The following is a 23,003-nucleotide window of genomic DNA, read 5'->3' on the forward strand; positions in this document are numbered from 1 at the left end:
CTTATGTGTTTTTTTGTTTGTTTTGTTTGGGGTTTTTGTTTTGTTTTTTACATGGGAAAGGAAAGTTGGGAGTTTAGGAAAGTTTCTACAATTTCTAGGACACTTATCTATTTCCTGACTGACCCTCCCAAAAAAAAAAAAAAACTTTTCTGTCCACTTAATTTTTTTGTCTTTTCTTTCTTTCATTTTCATCTCTCCTTGGGGAACTCTACTTCTCATTTTATTTTCTGGCCAGGAGATTTCGAAAAAAATATATATATATTTTTTTTTTTTTAGTTTTTCATCGGGTGGGGCTTCTAGAAACTTTGTGAGAAGAAACGGATCGATCCGTTATCCGACCGACTGACCGACCGACTCAACGCTGTGAAGGAAGCAGAACTCTTTGCCAGATTCTCCGTGTGTGCGTCCGATGCCAAAGCAGCAACGTACCGGGCATTATCGTTTCAGCCGAGCGGCAAGAAGCAGCTTTTTTTTTTTTAAAAAATGGAGGAGAAAGGTGTGGGTGTGGGAGCGGTGTGCGGGACGGAGAGGGGATAAATATATAAATATATATGGACAAATTATTTCACGTACCGCTGACGAGTGATTTCATGTTGTATGTTATGTCGGTTTTGTGTTCTTAAACCTTTAGTGCAGTTGTTGTTGTTGTTGTTTTTTTTTTCTTTCCTTGTTTATACCTCTGTCTATCCATCCATCCGCTGTACCTGGATGCATGCGTACCTCAGAGGAAGAGAGGAAGAGAGGAGGAGAGAGGAAGAGAGAGAGAGAGATACTGGCCTTTCACAAACCACCAGCATTATGACACTCAGCTGTCCAGAGATCTTCACACACACAGATTCAGTCCCAGGAGGCGTGAAAACGACGAGCACGTTGGTGAAACGGGATGGCGAACGGCAGCGTCACGTCTTTCTGAATGATAAAAACGGCGAATTTGACATTTTCCGCGACCCGTCCCAAACGAGGATACAGAAAACACAGATCCAGTCAGGCCTTGTCGGTCAGGTGGTCGATAAATTTGATTCAGATAAAATCAAAATACTATTTCCCCATCTCACATTCGGCTTCATAAATCATGAAATTGTGTGACTTGATCCCAGATTCTCACAGAAGAATCATAGAAGGTCTGCTGCCGTCTGCATTTTCTACATGTTTTGCATTTTCCACAAAGGTTTAATTTTATGCAAACTCTAAAACTACCTTAGAAATTCAGACCTGACAGCCCGATAGGCTTTGTGATGTTTGATATGGGTGCCTCGTTGTTTCTTGCTGTGAAAGTGGGAAGAAACAGTTTGACACCACAAAGGGACGGCAGATTAAACTGCGAGTCCTCGAGCAGAAACACGGGACTGAAAGACAGAAAGACGCAGTCGCTGAACGCCTCGGGCTCCTCGGTGCGTTTTGTTTTTGCACATTTAGTCGGGCCCGGGTTCAGTCGAGCGTTAGGAGTCCTAGAAACAGCAGGTTAGGAGGACACAGTGAGGAGAGAATGAACCATTTACCAGCCAAACGCAGGGAGATTTGGGGTTCGGCGGGTAAATAAATTGGGTTCACCAGCCAGTAAATAATCTGGGATTACAGCGTGGAGGCAGCTTTGCATCGCAGTGTTTTTACATCAACCGACTGAGACTAACGTGACGTTCACTGACCACCGTACCTATGGTGACGTCAGCCAATCAAATCAAAGCTGCTCACCGCTGTTTGGCACTTTCTGTGGTTTTTGTTTTCGGGTGTTCAATCTTCAAAATGAAAACAAGAAGGTGAAGAGAAAGATCCCGGCTAATTTATGAAGCTCAGAAACACAGTATGACGCAGTTTTATGGCTGGTAACAAATATTTTTGTAAGTTTACCTCTCATTGGCTGATGAGCCAAAAGGTAAATTTTGGACCCTGAGGAAGACCCAGCAGAAAGAAAGAAGAATCTCCCTGAAGAGACAGAGAAGTCCCATATCATTAAAATGATTAAATGACATGTCAGCAACGGTTAATTCATCTGATTACACAAAATAGGCAAATGTGGTGATGTTACTGAAAAACAGAAAAAAATCCCGCCGTAACCAGGGATCATCAGTTTGAAGTGAAGAAACGCTGCAGGAAAACAAAAAGTTTGGCGTGTCGGGTTGCATTTTATGAAAATGATGCTTGGCAGCCGTGGAGTTTTTGGGTGTCGCCGAGAACGCGCCGCCATAACTCACTTCCATTGAGGACGACGGATGCGTGCAGCGCGTTGTGACGGTGCAAATATGTGAGGAAATGAGTTGAATCCAGCCGCTCGTATCTTAACTTGATAAAACACAAAGACCGGACACATTTCAGGCGGTGAACACGGCTTCACCAAAACAAACAAAAACAAACAAAACGGAGCTGGTTCCTTCTCCTGCCTGATCGCTCAGAAATTTACAGTCAATTTAAACAGTTTATTTGGGTCCATTTGCTAAAAAAAAAAAAAGAAAGAAAGAAAGAAACTTGTGGCTCTTGTTTGGCTCTGGCTTCAGGTGCTTCTGGTTTTTCAAAATAAAAGCAGGCAGTGGTTCATCAGTAGCAAGTGGAAAATTAAAAAAACGGATGTTAAAATTTAATGGTTCATTAACGTCATTCTGTTGTAACAAAACATACAATTCAAAACGAGACCTGGTTTATTATATTTTATAATTTTAGCTCTTAGTGTTACACATTTCGATAAAACCGGCAGTGTGATTCTTCACCGTAGGCATTTCAGTTTAAGATTTGTCCAGTTCCATTTCAGTCTGATTCAAGTTTTTGTAAACCGCGATTCAAGTTAATGGTGTGATGCAGCACTTGTAGCCAAAATCTGATCCATTAATGTGAAAAAAAAAAAAAAAACGTTTACAGAATGGCAACCATATTTCATTTCCAAAAAATAAATGAATAAAAAAAAAAAAAAAACAGTTCAGTATGTTTAAAATTCACTGAGTCATGTCACTTGGTTGTGACTCATGCAGCACGATCTATAATCAATCATCATCGATCATCTGGGGCCAGAGGAGCTGAAACGAGACTCAAAGCTTCTGTCGCCACGGAAACAGGAGGTTCAGCGTCACTTTAGCTCAGTCAGATGGCAGGGATTTTTTTTTTTTCTCGTGGATGAACACCTGTGCCGCACATCACCTGACTCACCTGTTATCTCACAGCCCTGCAGGGACGCCGTCAGGCCCGAACCCCCTGCAGGTTCAGGCGAGTCTGCTGCACCGCCTCGTGGCTCGGAGGCTGTTAGCATCCGTTCACATCATCAGTCTGTCTTAACCAATCAAACGCTACCATCAGGCACGTTCATTAGCTTTTATTAGCGTAGCACTCTTTAACAACCTGGTTAAGGTGAGGAACAGGTGGTGGTTAAGGTTAGCAAACTTCCTGTAATTACCGCATTGAGTTTGCCAACTTTACTTATTACATTTGCGAAGATTTAAACGCATTAGCATTACGCATTAGCAAACATTTACGCATTATGCAAGAATGTTAATGCCTTAGCATCGTTCATTAGCAAACTAACGAGTGTGCGTTATGCATTAGTGAACGTTAATGCATTATGAACTTTGCTGGCTAAAAACAAAAACGGCTCCTCCTTGAGTCGGATCTGGATCCCGGGTCTCTGAAGGTCCGCGTGACCGATCCCGGGCTCCAGCGTCCCGTCTGATTGGCTAAGAGCGACGACACAACCTTTGCTGTGTGACTGAGGGCTGCAGAATTCATTGATATGGACCCTACAAATGGAAAACCATGTAGAACAGATGCTAAGAGCCTCTGAGCCGCTAGCAGGTGCAGCGGGGACTTCCTATCCCAGACCAGCAGGGGGCGTTGTGACCGCCGGCGCCTCCACCAACTTCCTCCAACAAACAAAACTAAGAGTCCCCAAAACATCCGACATGAAACATTTGTGGTTGTTTTTGTTTGTCTTTCTTTCGGTTGTTGTGATTATATCCTGTTGATCCAAAGCTGTGTCGTTATCAACCAACTGATTGATTGATTGATTGATTGATTGACTGACTGACTCATTGACTGACTATGTAATTTGTATTAGAAACACAAGGTGCATCGAGTCAAACCTTTTCCCAGGTTGGGCAACTGTATGTTTTCTCAAGCTAGTTCTACATATTATGCATGGATCCAATTGAAGCTTTGTTTGTTTTGTTTTGTATATTATTGTATATTAATCATTATGAGAAACATTTCATGTATGTTATGTTACTACTATAAGTGATGTTTGTATGTAGAAGAAAAAAAAAAAACTTGTATATTCTTTGGGTTCGTTTCCCAGACATGAGTTCACCCAGTCTTTTGTGTTTTTTTCAATCGGCTGTCCAACGTGCCAAAAGGTGTTTTTTTTTATTATCATTATTTTCTAACTAATATCCTGTAAGTCATAACAGCATTTTAGTTCCTTGGAAGTTTATTTTTTTAATTTTTTTTTTTTTGGATCCAAGCTGTTGTCAGCAGAGAGTTGGTCGCTCACGGCAGCTTCCCTCCCTCTTTCCTTGGAAATTTAAAAAAAAAAAAAAAAAGGAAGTGGGTCCAGATTTGACAATGTGATGCAACCGTTCCAAGAAACATGACAATGCAAAATAGACCTCAAGAGGCCGAATGGATTTTGTTTTATAAATCAGATGTGAGCCAGTGACTGGGCCGTGTCCATGTCTGGGAAACCCCCCACCCCACCCTCCCACCCCCGTCATCATGATGTATTTGTGTCCACCGTCTCTTCCCCCCCAGTTATATGAAGCTCTTTTACTGTACGGTTACTGTATGGACAATGTGTTCGATGAACTCGCTTTCCAAAATCCACACTTTGTTTTTAATTCATCTTCAATGCGGTGAGCAGAACCACAAATCAATTTATTTCTTGCCGGCTTCCCGTAGATTCATGTGACGGCATTCACAGAGAGAGAGAGGAAAGCTTTGTTTTTGTTTTTCTTAGTATCACACAGCTGTTTTTTGTTTTTTTTTCTGTTTAAATACGAGGGAAAAGCATAAAAAAATCAGTGTTTGTTGCTGTGTAATTGGATATCAGAACTACTTTAGGCTAAATGATCTGATCTGTTTGGGCCTGTGTAAATTCAGTCTTTCCATTAATATCCCGCTGCTCATGACTAACTATAATTCACACACACACACACACACACACACACACACACACCAACATAAACCCTTATCACTGCCACTTTGAGCACAGCAAGACGCACAAAGACAGTAAAACCTTTGCCCTGTGCTTTAGGGATACGCAACTCACCCATTTTTTTAATTTTTTTTTTTAATTTTTATTTTTATTTTTATTTTTTGATGAAGCACAAACTATATATGGAAAACTATGTGAAACATGGCTGGTTGCGCGCGGCCAAAAGGCAGTCTGTCATTTAATGTTTTTACTCTCTGATTACAAAGGCGGTCCAAACAAGGAGAAACAGCATGAAACGTGATTTAAAGATTTTATCCGAGTGTGGCAGTTCCTCTGCTATTATATCGTAAATCTGACATTTAACCCAAATTCATGCGTGTGTTACACAGGAGCAACAACACACACATAGAGAGAGAGAGAGAGAGAGAGAGAGAGAGAGAGAGAGAGTCAAACTAGGACCAGAGATACAGAGAAAGAGTGCAGTACAGTCTTCTGGCCATCGGGGGCAGTGTTGCACAGAATAAATGGCGATCAATGGGGCTAAATGCTATAAAAATGATCCTTGTTTTTGATTCTAAATATTTATCACCACCTGGACTGCTACTGTCCTTGTTCCACGGCACCAATATTTATAATAAAGGCAGAATAAGTATGTAAAATGTAAAAATAATATCCGTTTCAGCAGATTTAAGCATCGAGGCGACGTGCTGGTGACTGGCTGCAGAACCAGAGGGGGGGAAAGCATTTTTTTGTTCCCCAAAATGTTTCCAGATTTCATTCATTTAATCACAGATGTTTATCATCTAGTGTGGTCATTTTCACCGATGCACGTTTAAAAAAAAAATATGATTTTCAGAGCTGATTTACCAGAAAAGTCCCATCGGCCGCTGTTCACTTGACTCAATTTGGCCCAGTTTTAGTGCTCTGCGTCGCCCCCTGGAGGTGGACACATCTCCCTGTCTGGACTTATCTGGGTGTTTGCACAGAGGAGGAGGAAGTTCTGTTTAGCTGTGGCTCAGGAGTGATTTCCTGCGATCCCAAACGGTCCAAACAGCGGATCTGGTTCCACTAACAGAAACTCCAGAGTGTCGACCACAACAGTGAAGCGGCCTGTGAGACGATTTTTATGTTTGTTTCTGAGCATCAAACAAAATGCAAAAAAAAAAAAAAAAAAAAAAAAAAAAAAAGAGTTTCTCAGGCTGTGGTTCTGTTTTTGTCGAAGAAGGAAATCAAAACTTAACATGGTCACTTGGCAGAACATCAACGCTGTCTCCATAATCTGTCAGATTGCACCTCATCCAGCTGGTAATTTAATGAGAGGAACTCGATCCATGTTGGACTTAATGAGTCGCTTAGTTTCCGTGATGACAGATGAAGAACTGCACTCTGTAGATCAGAACTGATGACTTTAAACTTAGTTTGCTGAGGGCCAAGATTTCTACAAATTGCAAAATGACATAATGTTTGGACTTTTTTTTCCTCCATCATGTTCAGCAGGATAACAGCTGAGTGCCGTCTTACTGTTTTTTGTTAATCTCAGCACAACATGCAGCACGTCAGCGCTGACACAGCCGGGCTGCTGTTAATAGGCGCAATCATCGTGTGCTTTGGAAAATGAACAACTTCCTTCCATACTTTCACAGGCCTGGAAATGACCAAATTCATTTCCGATGCCTTTTGTTTTTTTGTTTTTTGGGGGGTTTTTTTTGGTTTTTTTCCGCTCCACGTGCAGCGCCGTCCTCATAACATAAAAGATTAGACCTGGTTTGGCTTTGCTTGTTGTCAAATCAGGATAAACTAACCAAGCAGGAACGCCTTAATAAAGATAGGAATGCTAATCATTTTAGAACAACATCTCCGTATGTATCCCTGGATTTACACACAGGTGCAAACGGTCAGATCCTCCCCGCTGAAGCAGCAAATGTGAACGTGAGGAAAAAGGTCAAACGCATTTCCAGTGATTTTCCCGCCGGTAAATCGGCACGGAAAAAGACACTGACGTCTGACTACCATCCATGAAAGTGTATTCGATGTGGGCAATGTGCAGTATCAGTGTCTTGTGTCGCCGTTCTCACCCTGTCCACCCGTTTCTGAGGCTCAAGGCGGGCGAGCGAGTCGATCGATCGATCGCCTGTTGATCACATGACCGTTTCCTCGGTGTTGTTTGTGCGTTCGTCTGCGCGATGCGAGAGCAGGTGGAGCCTGTTGGTTTTAGTCTCTACAACTCAAATTACACTCAGGCGTCCATTCTCAGATGTACATAGTCTGTTTTTTTTTTTTGTTTTTTTTAGGTTTTATTTGCTTTATGTGTACGACAGATATCACCATAAGCTGTTTTTTCTCCCCCCCCCCCTTGTCCTTGTATGTTTTTTTGTGAAATAAATACTATTTTATCACACCGGGAGCTCCTGTGGCACTCTGTTGAGTTCACTTTGATTTTCTTCTTCACAAATTACACACACCTTTTTCTGTATCTTCATCTTCCGAAAATGCCCCCACCTTTTCAACAGAAAAAAAAAAAATCTAGCTTTATTTGGGAATTTTTCTAGCACTTTACTAATATCCAGCATGTTTATTATGGTAGTTTTCAGGACACTGGATCCAACCCTCACACTCCTTGCAGCCGGTTAAAGTCCAGCTGCAAGAGTTTCATCTAATTGCATAAAAAAAAAAAAAAAAAAAAAAAAACTTAGACTGAGACTTAGAGACTTTCTTGTCATCGTCAGAAACAATGAGAAACAATTTGGTAGTAAAAACAAGTGGGAAAATTCAGATAAAATAACATAAAAACAAATCAGTAAATGAGGGTCATCAGTACATGCAGACTGAAGCTCCTGCTCATCACAAACTCTGTTAAAATGCAACGTGAGGTGTGTTCATGTATCAGCATCACACATTCAAAAATAAATAAGCAACTGAAATAAAAATCTGCATTTACTTTGCCCTTCACTGCATGATTGGACACACTGTGCTCCACTAAATCTAAACATTTCCACTCGAAAACATAAAATAATCTTACTCCATAATTCCTATTTTACTTCTTTTCCCTTTTGCATGACATCATATGGGCCGGTCTGTTGTCAGGACTCCAATTCTGAAGATCCTTATTATATGTTGCTTTTATTTTGGTGATAGAATAGAAACTTGCTGGGTTACAGTTAGAATAGAGCGATAGGGGGCGCTGTGGTGGCTCACCCTAACCCTCCCTCTGTTGTCTCTCTTGTCCATCTCTGCTGTTGTAGCCAAAATGAGAAAATGCATCTTTAAAAAAACAGACAGATGTTTAAAGTATAAATACATCATTATCAGGTTTTTAGATGCCAGTCACATCACTCACTCACTCACTCACTCACTCACTCACTCATAATACAGCATACAATAATTTCACGATATAATGACAAAGGAAAAGCGACGGATTAAAGTGGAGAGAGGAGGGAGACTCAGTGACGAGATGAGAGACGACAGGGAGGCGGAGAAGAAGGAGGCAAACAAGACGACTGGTAGAAATAATTCAGGAGGAGAGAAGGTTAGCATCGGCCCCTTGGCTTTATACACACACACACACACACACACACATTCACACACTCACACGGAGGCAGCTTCAGTAAGGCAGAAAATATCCACCTTTAAAGAGAGTGTGTGCTGAATTAAAAGTACAGCGTGAGGTTAAAACAGGAGTGAAAGTAACTAATTACATTTACTCAGATTACTGAAATAAAGTAGCTTTTTTTGTGCAATAGTACTTTTTTGAGTATTTAAAAAAAAAATTATTCAAGTATCACAGAGAACAGAGTCTAGACGCTCTCTGGAAGCATCAGGATCCAGACCTTCATCAACTCAAACACTGTGGGGCCTTTCACAATAAATGTCCAGTTTGCAAAGATGAGAGGAGTAATCTGTCTACTTTTTTTTTTTTTTTTTTTTTTTTGGTGCATTTTTTTTTAATTTCCAATTAAAAGAATGTAGTTTGAACTTTTCGATTTTTTTTTTTTTTTTTCGAATTTCAGTGGAAGAAATCTCATCTATCAAAGTTATTGCTTCTAAAATCAGTCACTTTTACTCAGAGTACATTTCAAAGGAGTTACTTTTTATTGTTACTTCAGTAGACTGCAGTACTTCCACTTGAGTAAAACATTGTCACAGTAACAGTACTTCTGCTTGAGTCGCATTTTGTAGTACTCCCTTAAAAGCACTGAAGACCCAGAGAGCACAAAAATATGTTGAGGCTCTTTAGTAATTAATCACTCTAGCAATGACAGGAGCAAACAATTTATCTCAATTTATCACAAGAAAGGGAAGAAGAAAGTTAATAACAGGGAAAAAAAATTAACCTCAAGCTTATGGCCAGAAACATATAAAGAAGGCCCTAATACCTGAGGATAGATTAAAGCAAGATTATAATTTTATTTACAAAAAATGGTCATAATTTCACCAAAAGTACAGGAGTCTGGAGGTCTGGCCAAAAAGAGCTAAAGGACGGGGAAGCCTGGAAGGGCCGTCGAACGGAGTAAAACTGAAACTAATAAACAGTGAAAACTACGAGCACCAGACCTCCTTTTTTAAAGCAAATAAAGAGAAAATAAAGAGCAAAAGGCAACAGAGAAATAAATCTGATCGGCTGCTGCGTCTCCGCCAGCCTCCCTTCGTTTTTTTTTTTTTTTTTTTTTCTTCTTGGCCATTCAGAAAAATTAAAAAATGATTCAGGCTCTTCAATCCAGGCCACTGAAATTAAAAGCGGACCCTTCATCATCCCCCGGTGAAGGCCACCTGTGTTTGTTTGAAACATGGTGGAGTTTTTATGATCCTGAAATAAAGGCTTTTTTTTTTTTATCTGTGCTTGTTCCAGTGGTTTTTTTTTTTGTTTTGTTTTTTTGGAGAGCCTGGATCGTCTTCACATTTCCTGGATGGCCTCTGTCCCCCGAGACACTCACCTGAGCGCTCGCCTCTCATCTGCTCAAATTGTTTTTTCTTTTTTCATTTTTGTTTTATTTGACGGCGACAGCAGAGAGAAACAGCAGAGAGGGGAGAGAGACGGACATGACATGCAGCAAAAGGCTCGGCTGTGGTAAGGACTGGATATAAGGTACGTGCTCTACCAGGTGAGCCACCGGGGGCGCCACCGCTCCAGCTGGTCATGACAAATATGTCTTGATGCTCCCTTACGTATGAAAATAAATACCGTATTGACCCGAATAAAAGATGACCCTGATTTTAAGACGACCCCTCTTTTTCAAGACCCTTTTTTGGAAAAATACTTTTTATATGGACATTCTGCCAGGAGGGGACTTACCATTAGGCAAAACTAGGCGGTGGCCTAGGGCCCCAAGTTCCTGAGGGCCCCATAAAACTCCTCATACACTTATGGTTAATACAGTTATTACTTATTTGCGCACATTAATTATGTTTTTGATTAAAATACTTTCGCTAAAATGCCAGCAGAATGCTTATCGTATTATGTGTGTCTCGGGGCCCCTGTTTTGTGTGTTGTCCTCTCATCTCAGAGGGCCCCATGCCTGCCTTTGCCTTGGGCCCCAAATTTCTTAAATCCGCCACTGCATTCTGCAACACCAGCCCATGCTAGCTTTAAACTCAGTGCGGGGTATGTTGAGCTCTGTGGCAGCTTCAAGTGCTTTTTGCTGCATCACAGCCCTCGTAACGGGCAGTCCTTCACTACGTTTCTCATTCACAAAATCGCACACCCTCCTGTCAATCTCGTCTAATCGACCAGTTTTTGGACCACGAAAAGCTCTTCTCTGGCTGTGGGCATTTTTTAGCTCTTCTTTCTGAGACCGCCACCGTCTCACATTGCACTCAGGGCCAGGGTTAAGGGATGTTTATTTACCTTGACAGTTTCAGAGGTAACTTCAGAAAGCGTCCAACTGACAGCCGGAGCGGCACGTCAGCTGGCTGCTACATTCAACCGGGTGGCGGCGCACACAGTGCAGCACCGCACTCCCCGTTAGGTCTGCCGGATCTGACAGGTGCGCGGTGCACACAGACTGCCATATATACCTTTCATCATAAATCAACTTTTGTTTATACGCGGTTGCAGCAGCACCATGGACAGCGACACAGACAACATGGTTGATTATTGATTGCGCAACGCGGCCAATCGCCGGTAATCGCTGCGCGCATTAAACGATTTTGTGGAGGCAGGAGGAAAGTTGCATGATTTATGTTGTATCCACGTTCGTACGCTGCGTGCATGACCGTGCATGTGCTCGTGCATGAACACCCGTACCGTACTGGAGCACACCCCTTCCAACCGTGCCAGAGCAGGGGAAGTGTGCTGTATTCAAGCACGGAACTTACGCAAGTACAATACATGTGTATTTGCTTAGACCCCCAATATAAGACGAGGGCGTTTTTTCCGGGCATTTTCAATGGAAAAAATATCGTCTTATATTCAGATCAATACGGTAATGTGTTTGCAAATGATGTAACCGTCACTGCCTTCATACATCGACATGGAGGTTCAGCGGTAAATCCACCAGAGGGCAGCACAGAGTCCAAAGTCTCCGCCAACAACAAACATGGCGGCGGTGGAGGAGGTCGTCATAATGGAGCTGCAACGAAGAGGCAGAAGAGGAGGCGGCGCTGGAAATGGTGATGGTCTGTGAGGTCATTGAACACATCGCCACAGGAGGACGGACAATCCTTTTCTCTAATATTATTAATTTTTTTTAAAAAATTTCTTCTTCATGTCTCGCTCCTAGACCGGTCTCTCTTGAACTAAAGGCCACACTTCCCCAACGATTTCCAACAGTGATGCTCCTGTTTGGTCTGTATCCGTAAGCTTCCTGAAAAGCCGCACAAATCCAGATGAAATGAACGCAGAGGACGGACAGAAGACTCCGACTCCACGTCCGTATTTAATGATGAGCGTAAATGAGCCTTAACAATTTGAAGAGATGAAGGGAACTACGGTCAGCGTCTTTACGTTGTTTCATCATGGCTTTGTATCTCACAGCATTACATGACAGTTAACACGTCATCAGCCAGATTCAGTTGTTTTTTGAATCTTTGCTTTGATAAAATCCGATCTGTTTAATTATTAGATGTCCTCTGCCCTTAATTAGAAACATGACCCATCCAACAGTTTGATATGATGGACTATTTGTCCTCCGTTACCTTAAATTACGGAGCAGCAGGGGTTAACAACAACAATAATCTGTGTTAAAGAACAAACACACACACACACACCCTCCAGCTACAAATGTAAAGTTTGGAAACACAACAGATTCTACAAGAGAGACAGAAAACTTGACAAATCTAACACAACGTGCAAAATGTGCCGCCACGTGCTGCTGTAAAGCACACAGGCAGCACAGCGAACCTTATCACACACCTGAGACGGCGACGTGGTGTGAAGGTGGAGCCTCGTGTTGGGACTCATCTCACACTCACAGCCTCAGGAGTGGAGAGCAAAGTACTGCTATTTTTTAAAGGCCCCCGGGTGAACAGCTGCTCTCATTCAAAGACAATAACACACATGATATCCTTCTGTATCTGCAAATATAATAATAATAATAATAATAATAATAATAATAAAACTTTATTTGTATAGCACTTTTCATACAAGAATTGCAGCTCAAAGTGCTTCACAATAAAAAGAAGAACATTTGAAAACACATTAAATAAAACATCAAAAAGAATAAAACACAGCACAGGGTGGAATTAAAAAGAAAAGGCTAAAAATTGAAATAAAATTTGAAATAAAACAAAAGATGCAAATAAAACAATAAAAGACAACAGTGTGGAATAAAATAGGAGCTAGTTAAAGGCTAGAGCGAAAAGGTGGGTCTTTAATCTTCTTTTAAAGATGTCTAGTGAGCTGGCTTCCCTGATGTCTAAAGGTAGTGTGTTCCAAAGGTTAGGGGCGAAAGTAATAAAGGCGGCATCCCCAATTTTCTTTCGACTGTTGTAGGGAACCAATAAACCAGCAGCTGACGATCGCAGTGCTCTTTGGGGTGCATAGCCAATAAGGGAGTTGGCAATGTAGCTCGGTCCTAGCCCATAAAGTGCTTTGTATACAAGTAGGAGAACCTTAAAGCCTCACAGTGTTGAATGCTTGTACATGACTTATGAAACAAGGCCGGTTTGTGAAAGGCCATAACTTCATTTGGTTAATCAATAATCAAACTCCTTGAACTGCACGGCATCATTCCTTTGCATCGTCACATCACATCACATTGTGCTGAAATCACACTGCATCGTGATCGGGGGATGAATCGTATCGTATTGCATTGGTATTTGCTGCTTATGCATCTTTAATCTATCAGATCGCTGGCGGTGAATGGAGACCCGTATCATATCGCCTCAGATCAGACGCACAGCCCTGCAGCTTGGCCTTGGTGTTGTGTGGGACGTCCTGTACGCAGTGAGGCACCGGGTCGCCTCCTCACATTGTAACTTCACTGCACGGCATGAGGTCTTAACATTATTTCACAACACTGCCACTACACTCACTGGCGTGGCTGGTTTGTGTCATCCTCCCAGTTGATTTAGCATCTCAACATTCGGAGCTGTGTCGCCCCAGTGTGCTGTCAAGATCCCTCCGGATGGCATTAACGCCGCCAGTAGGGGTCCGTTATTTTGCACGTCAGTAATTTCAGCCAGTCAATCTGGAGGAAGAGGAATTTTTCTGAGCGACTGTGGTAATCAAGGGACAAGGCCACCCAGCTTCGCTCTCAGCGCAGCACGACGAGGGGAAAACCTCCAGAAAGTGTCGCCGCATCATTTAAAATTTTCATCAGTCAGGCATTTTACACAGCCACCAAAATGAATAATTACAGATCTCCGAAATCCCACAAATTCTCCACCGATTTATTTATGCAGAGAGCTCGTGAGCCGCGTCTGGAAAGGCTGCAGCGTTCACACCCGGGGAGTCGAGGGAAACGTGTTGTCCCGAAAAAAGGGAACATGGAAATGAGCAGCAGCATCTGATCACATGAATAATAAGAAGAAGAAGGATGAGAAGAAGAAGAAAACAAGGAGAAGGAGAAGACAGAAGAAGATGAAGGATGAGAATAAGAGTAAGGATGAGAAGAAGAAGAAATGAAGTGTTTAGTATAAAGATACAAGAGAGAGAAGACAAAGTAAAACAAACGCAAATAATAAAAAAAGGCAATAAAAAAATACCAATTAAGGCAAACACAGTGCAGGAATGATAAGATATGTAAGAGACAGCAAAAAAGATAAATAGAATGACAGTAATGAAAAGCTGTTAATAGATTTTCAGTGATCTGTGAGACCGTGTTTGCAGCCTCAAAGGGATAAAACAACAACACAGTGATGTTCTGTGTAGATTAAGAAGGTCTGAGTCATCTTTCAGCAGAGATCGTTGTCCTGGCCTGTTGTGTAATACGTTCAAAAACTCGGCTGTGGCCACAATTCCCACGGAGGTGATGTTTGCCTGCTGTGGTTTCCCGTCGCCCGAGGAAGCGTCTCTTGATCTCTGGACTTTCCTGTAACGTCGGCACTTCTCAGGAAAATGGACATCAGTTCCTGGTCTCTGATGTCAGGTGTGCAGCCGAGCATAATGGAGACCCGTAACCGAGTCCTCGTTGCTCAATCTGTGTCAGCCGCCTTCGTTTCCCGAAGGAGCGGAGCTGTGCTGCTCCGTTTTTAACACTTTAAACCCTGCAAAGCTGCAGAATTAGACTCAAAATATCCATAAATCAGTGGCTCGGTCGAATATCAGGGTTTGCAAACCTGGAGAAGCTCACAGCATCTTTGAAAGACAATATCAAACTCCTTGATCACACCTGGACCCCGGAGTAGAGTGTCAGTAGAGTGCGGATCAGGCCACGTAATTTTGTCTGAACCCGACCCGAGCCTGAGAGCACAGTAACCGAGTCCAAGCCGAACCCGACAAGCAATCTGTTTTAGTTTCTGAACCCAACCCGAGCCTGAGATTTTGCTCGTCCTCCATCGCTACGTTGAAATACCCTGAAACAGCCTACGTGTTGCCTTCAGCGTCATCACGGAAACTCCGGCACTGCACAGGAAGTTGCCCAGAACAGACAGCAGGTCCATCATTTTGCACTAAAACAACGCCGATGGGACCGAACCCGACCCGAACGTGAACATAACGTCCTAATTTTTATCCAAACCCAGCCTGACCCATCGAGTCCTGACAGGCTCCACGCTCTAATGTCCAGCACCTTCACTGCTGGGGTCCTCTTTAACTATTCAAGCTCACACATACACTTTTATTTACTCATTTGTTTTTTATTCACTCATTTGTTCATTTACACCCATTGTAACCCTTATTTTGTCTTCACAATAAAAAAAAATAAGAGGAACACCTTAAACTCTAATTTTTCAACTTAAACTCTGATTTCTAACCCTTAAATTCCCCCTTAACTGGTTTGAAAGCTAGAAAAAAAAAAGCCTTTTTCCATATTTATACGCATATTTTCCATATTTAACAATGCCATATATATTTTCTGTATCTGCTGGTTGCAGCTTCATTGATCACACTGATACTGAAGGAAATATATAAAAATATATGGCTGCAGCATCACATCAAATAGAGAATATCGACACTTCTTGTGCATCATTTTATTCACATTTCCCTGCGATTCAGCAGCACATATTTGGGATCTTTGGAGTTCTCGGGATCTCCACTAGAATATAAAATAAAGTTCTGTGGTTTGAATAAAGCTCGGCAACGCAGCGAGTCCAAGAGGTTTTAATTTAGCAAGGAAGATTTTCCATTGTCAGCTCTGGCCTGTAACTCAACCTCCTTTGGACAGTTTCCATTTCTCTGCTGGAGGGAGTGTGTCTAATTAATCCCTAAATCTGCTTTTCTGCCAGCGACTGAAAGAAACGTCTCATAAGAATGACAACATCGCCTCGCTCAGCCTTCACGGTTGTCGTTTGCATCCTGGTCGGCAGCTCGTCTGTTGGTCTCCGCTCCTCTTTATTTCTGCCTCGTCAGTGAGGTTATAGCTGTGGCTTTCTGGAACCAGTGTCTTCAAACCTCTCAGGATGCTTCCACCTTACAGTAAAAACAAAACAGACTTCTTTTTTTATTTTATTGAGGATGAAAACCAGATCATGGTAATGTTTCCCACATTTGGCAGCTGGAATCATCTTGACTCTTCTTCAGAGGAAAAGCCCGGGCCTGGCTCGGACGGATCTGTCACCATGAGCCGGTCGGCCGGGTCCGCTGCCGCCACAACAGCTGCTCCGCTTTTATCTGATCGCCCCGCTGGAGCTGATAACTATTAGCTAGAGATAACAGTAGCCAAATTCCAAGTGAAATTTATCTATAAAGCACATTTAAAAACAGCTGCAGCCGACCACAGTGCTGTGCAAAGCCAGAATCTAAAACTTGATAGAGCTGTGAGTGATGGGAAGAGAAAGAAGAAGAATTTATTCATTTATTTTTTAATTTCCTTTTTCTATTAATTTTGCTTGATGTGGGTAAATTGTTAAAGGCAGTTGCTTTTCAAATAAATTTTGGGTTACACTGGATGACATCAGATGGTACAGTAAGACAGGATTCTCTTGATCGAGTGGCAGGAAAAATAAATAAATGAATAAATAAATTACATAGTTCATCATTTTCTATACATTAGTCCAGAGAGATGGATGCAGCTCTTTTCCAGAACTTTCTGCCACATAAATATAGTCATTTTAATTTAATAATAATAATTATTATTATTATAATAAAGATATCTTATTTACACAGTGTATCATGTGGATTTGAAATACATGTCTTGAAATAAATAAATAAATAAATAAATAAATAAAAACAAGACGACATGAAGGAGAAGTTAATTTGTGGTGGATCTTCCTCTACCATCAGCGGTGTGTGGATCAGTGTGATAGACGGAGGGATAAATGTGTTCAGAGGTTACAGCGCCACCATCTGACTTCTCCTGAAATGACTCTTAAGATGTGAATTTCAAACCCACATGGTCCACTGTGTAAATAAAAACAGCTTCAGAGCTGCTGTCCGGTTTATTTTTTTCGCTTTGACAGAGCCAGGCTAACGACTCCTATAGACTTCAAGTGTTTATGCTAAGCTAACACAACATGCTACCCATAAGAACCGAACCACCGTTTGGCTATGAAGGGCTCTACAGCCGTGGCCAAAAGTTTTGAAGTATTGGTTTTCACAAAGTCTGCTGCTTCAGTGTTTTTAAATCTTTTTGTCAGATGTTACTATGCTATACTGAAGTATAATTACAAGCATTTCATAAGTGTCAAAGGCTTTCATTGACAATTACATTAAGTTTATGCAAAGAGTCAGTATTTGCAGTGTTGACCCTTCTTTTTCAAGACCTCTGCAATTCACCCTGGAATGCTGTCAATTAACTTGTGGGCCACATCCTGACTGATGGCAGCCCATTCTTACAGAATCAATGCTTGGAGTCTGTCAGAATTTGTGGGTTGTTGTTTGTCCACCCGCCTCTTGAGGATTGACCACAAGTTCTCAATGGGATTAAGGTCTGGGGAGTTTCCTGGCCATGGACCCAAAATGTTGATGTTTTGTTCCCCGAGCCACTTAGTTATCACTTTTGCCTTATGGCAAGGTTGTTGATGGAGCACATTATACTGGAAAAGGCATTGTTTGTCACCAAACTGTTCTTGGATGGTTGGGAGAAGTCGGAGGATGTTTTGGTGCCATTCTTCATTCATGGCTGTGTTCTTAGGCAAAATTGTGAGTGAGCCCACTCCCTTGGCTGAGAAGCAGCCCCACACATGAATGGTCTCAGGATACTTTACTGTTGGCATGACACAGGACTGATGGTACCACTCACCTTTTCTTCTCCGGACAAGCTTTTTTCCGGATGCCCCAAACAATCGGAAAGGGGATTCATCAGAGAAAATGACTTTACCCCAGTCCTCAGCAGTCCAATCCCTGTACCCTTTGCAGAATATCAGTCTGTCCCTGATGTTTTTCCTGGAGAGAAGTGGCTTCTCTGCTGCCCTTCTTGACACCAGGCCATCTTCCAAAAGTCTTGGCCTCACTGTGCGTGCAGATGCTCTCACACCTGCCTGCTGCCATTCCTGAGCAAGCTCTGCACTGGTGGTGCCCCAATCCCACGGCTGAATCAACTTTAGGAGACGGTCCTGGCGCTTGCTCGACTTTCTTGGGTGCCCTGAAGCCTTCTTCACAACAATTGAACCTCTCTCCTTGAAGTTCTTGATGATCCGATAAATGGTTGATTTAGGTGCAATCTTACTAGCAGCAATATCCTTGCCTGTGAAGCCCTTTTTGTGCAAAGCAATGATGACTGCACGTGTTTCCTTGCAGGTAACCATGGTTAACAGAGGAAGAACAATGATTTCAAGCGCCACCCTCCTTTTAAAGCTTCCAGTCTGTTATTCTAAGGCTGAATCTCAATCTCCTCCCTAAGCCCTGAGCCCTGAGCCCTCACTGACGTAAGTAGCTGCACCTGGAAAGTGATTGAGTGCGTGAGGCTGCAAGGGGCTCAAGTACTATAAAAAGGCAATGGGACAGCCCTTTGTTTGGTTGTCAACAGCGATGCATCATGTTTCTCACAATCGCAGCTTTGGGACTTTTTATTTTACGTTTTTTGCTTTGCTCGAGGACAAGAGTATAATATAAAATATTATACTCACATGAGAACTTTTTTGTGGCGTCACTGCTGATTGCACCCTCCATGTTTTTTGTTTACAAATTCGCTCGTTTCACTTCGCTTTTATAGCGGCCGCCAGCTGGTTTCCTCAGGGGATTCATGTCATACGTCACAATGCAATGAACTATTGCATTGTGACGCTAAAGGCCCATTCATACCCTACGTAAAAGACGGAAACGGAGACGGACGGAGCATTTCATCCGTCCTGTCCGATCATTTCGTCCGTCATTTTGCACGAAGCGGGGGAGCTTACGATTACGGACGAAACGGAGCAATACCAACGGAATTCGTGGGGGCAGTATTGAGTTTATAGCTCACATTGTCATCAAATCACCAGAGTCACGAAGAAGATCTGCAAAGGCATTTTAAAATGGAGCGTGGTGTTGCAACTTGTCAAAAGTTTTTTTTTTTTTTTTAACTTGTCGAAAGTTGGGGCGGACATCCTGAAATACTGGAAATGCCGCTCATCATCCATTTCCCGCATTGGCAGCACCAAACACCAAAACTCCCCATAGAAGGGGCAGCTGAGGTTTTAGTGGCCTCACGTTCCACCGAAATGTGTGGGGTTTTTTTTGTTTTTTGGGGGGTTTTTTTACGTTTGCGGGGCAAATACAATAAAATAACTTCTTCCACAGTCGCCGTGTTTTATTAATGCCATTTTATTGGCACTTGGCACTGCCAACACAAAAGACATACGGAAGTATGAAGTGTATACACGTAGAGGACGGATGGACGGACAGACAGACGGACGGACGAAAAAAGGGTATGAATGGGCCTTAAGTCTGCGGAGATGCCCACTTACGGAAAGGGTGAATTAAAGGTTCAAAAAGTCCACGAGAGATCCCTCACACACTTCATGATTTGTCAGTGGGACAACCCTAAGCCCTCACGGACTTAACGGGAGCGCGCCTCAAAGTCAGTGAGTGTGTGAGGGTGGACATTGGGATTGGGCCTAACTCAGTCAGCATGACGGAGTGATCTCCAGCCTTGTCCTCGTCAACACTCTCACCTGTGTTAACGAGACAGTCCTTTTGTGGCAGGGCTGAAATGCAGTGGAAATATTTTTCCACCCTGATGTGATTATTTGACTTAAGAAGAGGTGGATGTTGCTGCACGGAGCTGCATGGAGTCATGGGTTTATTATTTTTTGCCCTTTTCAGAGCTCTAATAAGCGGTGACCATTGACTTTGTGCTGCTCTCAGACAGGGCTTTCTTACATTCAAAGGCCAAATACTGAAGCTCGCAAGAGTTTTAGTGTCTGTGTGTGTGTGTGTGTGTGTGTGTGTGTGTGTGTGTGTGTGTGTCTGGGGTCAAGCATTTGAGCACTTTGTCTAACATTATTTGTTGACTTAGCCTCCAGCACAATGAAAGCTCCACTTCCTGTCGCTGAGGTAGGAGAGTGTGTGTGTGTGTGTGTGTGTGTGTGTGAGTGTGTGTGTGTGGGGGTCTAAATCCTGTCCTGGTGACGTTCGACTACATGATCCATCTGGATACATGTGGAGTGTGTGTGTGTGTGTGTGTGTGTGTGTGACAGAGAGAATGCATCTTGGGAGTTGAGAGGCTCCACTTTCCATGCTGGTGTGAACGTGTTAGAGAGGAGCTGAGGAAGCAGACGGTTTGCTGTGTGTGTGTGTGTGTGTGTGTGTGTGTTGATGGGGGCAGGAGAAAGGAAAGTGTGCATGTGCAATTGTGTGTGTGTTTGTGTGTGTGTGTGTGTGTGTGTGAGAGAGAGAGAGAGAGAGAGAGAGGGAGAGAGAGAGAGAGAGAGAGAGAGAGAGAGAGAGAGAGAGAGAGAGAGAGAGAGAGAACATGGCAGGTGTATGAGTGCTTGTGAAAAAGCAGGTTTTAATTATACTGTAATGTGTGTGTGTGTGTGTGTGTGTGTGTGTGTGTGTGTGTGTGTGTGTACCCAGAGAAGCAGATGTGTCTCCAGTAGCCTGTTACCGTCCTTTTTAACTTTTCATAGATAGATAGATAGATAGATAGATAGATAGATAGATAGATAGACAGATAGATAGATAGATAGATAGATAGACAGATAGATAGATAGATAGACAGATAGATGTTCTTTACTGATCCCAAACTGGGAAATTCTTACGTTACAGCAGCAATGGAAACAAAAAATAAAATTAAATAGAATAAATGCAAAAATATATACAATAAATACTATATACAGTAAAAATATAAACATCTAACAATATGGAACATGCAGATGGTAAATATGAAATATACAGATGGTTGCAATATTTAAAAACAGAATGAGTGTATGTTAACTAAGATATAAATAGTATAAATAATAAATAAACAGTTAAGATGCAGAGTAGTGGAGGACCAGTGTTAAAACTAAACAGCAGTAGTAGTAGTATTACTAACTGTTTATACTAACTGTTTATATTTAAACATTATTTCTATGCAGAAAATGTTAATTTAAAGGCAGAGTGGTGATGGAAATCAGACTCCACTCATTCTGCACTGGCTTCATTAATATGTGGGTGTTTTTGCATAAAAGAGAAAAAAAGAGGAGCTGCATGTGGTGATTATATCTGTATTAAGTCGACATTTCAATGGGGGGTCATAAGATAATTTTTGGGGTCCCGAGATGATTATGGCATAGGTTATGAGTAGACATCGCTTACTTAAGGTTTAGGAGCACTGCATTACGCCCACCTGGGACCAAAGGGTGTTGACGATTTGGCAGCGGAGGCCAAATCGTCACTTTTTCAGGTCGCACTCCCTTTAATTGATTCACTCACTCAGGCTGCTAAAACAACATGAGCATAAAATGGTTCTGCATATGAAAAAGAAAAAAAAAATCAGAGGCGTGGTGGTCGGGGTGGCCAGGATTCAGCGTCGGGGGCCACACCCGGCCCCTCCCCGGCTCCGCTCTTCACTCAGAGCAGCTTTAAAAACTGGAAAAGCTCCTCCAAACACCATGGACAGATTCTTTTTGAAAACTTGTTTCTGATAGGTTATAAAGGGAAATGTCAACTTAGCACAGGTGCACTCACCACATGCGCGTCTCCGGTCTCTCTTTTTGTGATGTACTGGCCCTGCATGGAGACTGCACCTGCTGAAGCTCTTAAACCCCCCCGCCTTTTTTTTTTTTTTTTCATGTATTTTTGCACAAAGCTCGCAGGCCTGGTGGCTGGAGGGATTACGGTTCACCTGGATGACCTAGGCTCAGACTATGCAGCAGCAGGTCCCACAGTCCTGGGGCCAGATTCTCCAAAAAGTTCTTACTAATAATCTTAAGACGTTTCGTAAGAGGAAAAAATGAGAAGTTCATAAGAATGTTCTCAAGTGCTATTCCCCATTATTTATTTTTAAGAGCTGCACATTATCTTAAGAACTTCTTAATTTTTTCCACTTACGAACTTCTCAACTATCTACCTTTATGTAAACAAACCAGCCTCGAGCTGCAACCCACAGCAGCTCCATCTAAAATACAACAAAACAATATCCATTATAGTCTCAACTGTGATTTGATGTTATAAAAGTGTTTTCTCAAAAATTGAGATACATACTTTGTATTGGACAGCGACGATATTACTAACCTATTAGTTAATGGAATCTAAATATAATTGACACTTGAGTGGTGACTGGTGGCTAAACAAAATGTCTTCATATAGACTCAGAAACAATATATGTGCCTCTATGTGTCTAAATACTGGCTTAGATATTAGGCTGAATTACAGTTTAGATAACCATTATCACTATGTTAGCATATACAATGTAAAATTATTAAGGTATTAGCCTACTACATTAATCTATGTTATATAATCAAATTTGGCTCTAAATTAATCAAAGATGTTTGGAAAATAGCTTACCTTCACACAGCATGTGGTTACTTAAGACGACCTTTACCTGTCTTAAAGTTACGATACTATTTAAGAAAAATAGTAAGATCATTTCTTTCAAGAATCCCATTTATTCTTAAGAAAAATCTTAAGAATAAAGTTGAGAACATTCTTAAGATCTTTTGTTTGGATTCTTAAGATATTTTGTTTGTGAATTCGAAAATATCTTAAGATTCTTCTTAAACCCAAACTTAAGAAAAAAAAGTGGAACTTAAGAAGAAATTTAATCTTAAGAACCTTTGGAGAATCCGGCCCCTGATGTTACACTCCAAATGATCATTATTAAATTATATTTATGGTTTAATGGTTTATTTGTGATTTTTTTTTAAGTATCACAAATGTAGCTTTTCTCACCATAAAAGCATCAAAATAAGACGTCACCACCAAGTCTCGCATACT

At 41.9% G+C, this 23,003-nt stretch overlaps 1 protein-coding gene and 1 long non-coding RNA gene across 2 annotated transcripts in view; one reads left to right on the top strand and one right to left on the bottom strand.

Annotated features, from left to right (window-relative positions):
- il11ra (interleukin 11 receptor subunit alpha) overlaps positions 1-159 on the top strand; it is a 92,502-nt gene extending 92,343 nt beyond the window's left edge. The window contains exon 12 of the mRNA XM_030064799.1: positions 1-159. This exon is cut by the window's left edge and continues 467 nt beyond it. The gene's annotated coding sequence lies outside the window, so the exon portion shown is untranslated.
- Positions 160-563: 404 nt separating this feature from the next.
- Positions 564-22,095, bottom strand: LOC115368608 (uncharacterized). Its single transcript, XR_003929054.1, has 3 exons — positions 22,084-22,095; positions 12,322-12,332; positions 564-804 (listed from the first exon to the last, which is right to left on the bottom strand). It is a non-coding gene; the product is annotated as an uncharacterized LOC115368608 (long non-coding RNA).
- Between the last annotated feature and the right edge of the window lie 908 nt (positions 22,096-23,003).

The sequence above is a fragment of the Myripristis murdjan genome, chromosome 12 (assembly GCF_902150065.1).
Source record: "Myripristis murdjan chromosome 12, fMyrMur1.1, whole genome shotgun sequence".
NCBI classification, from domain to species: Eukaryota; Metazoa; Chordata; class Actinopteri; order Holocentriformes; family Holocentridae; genus Myripristis; species Myripristis murdjan.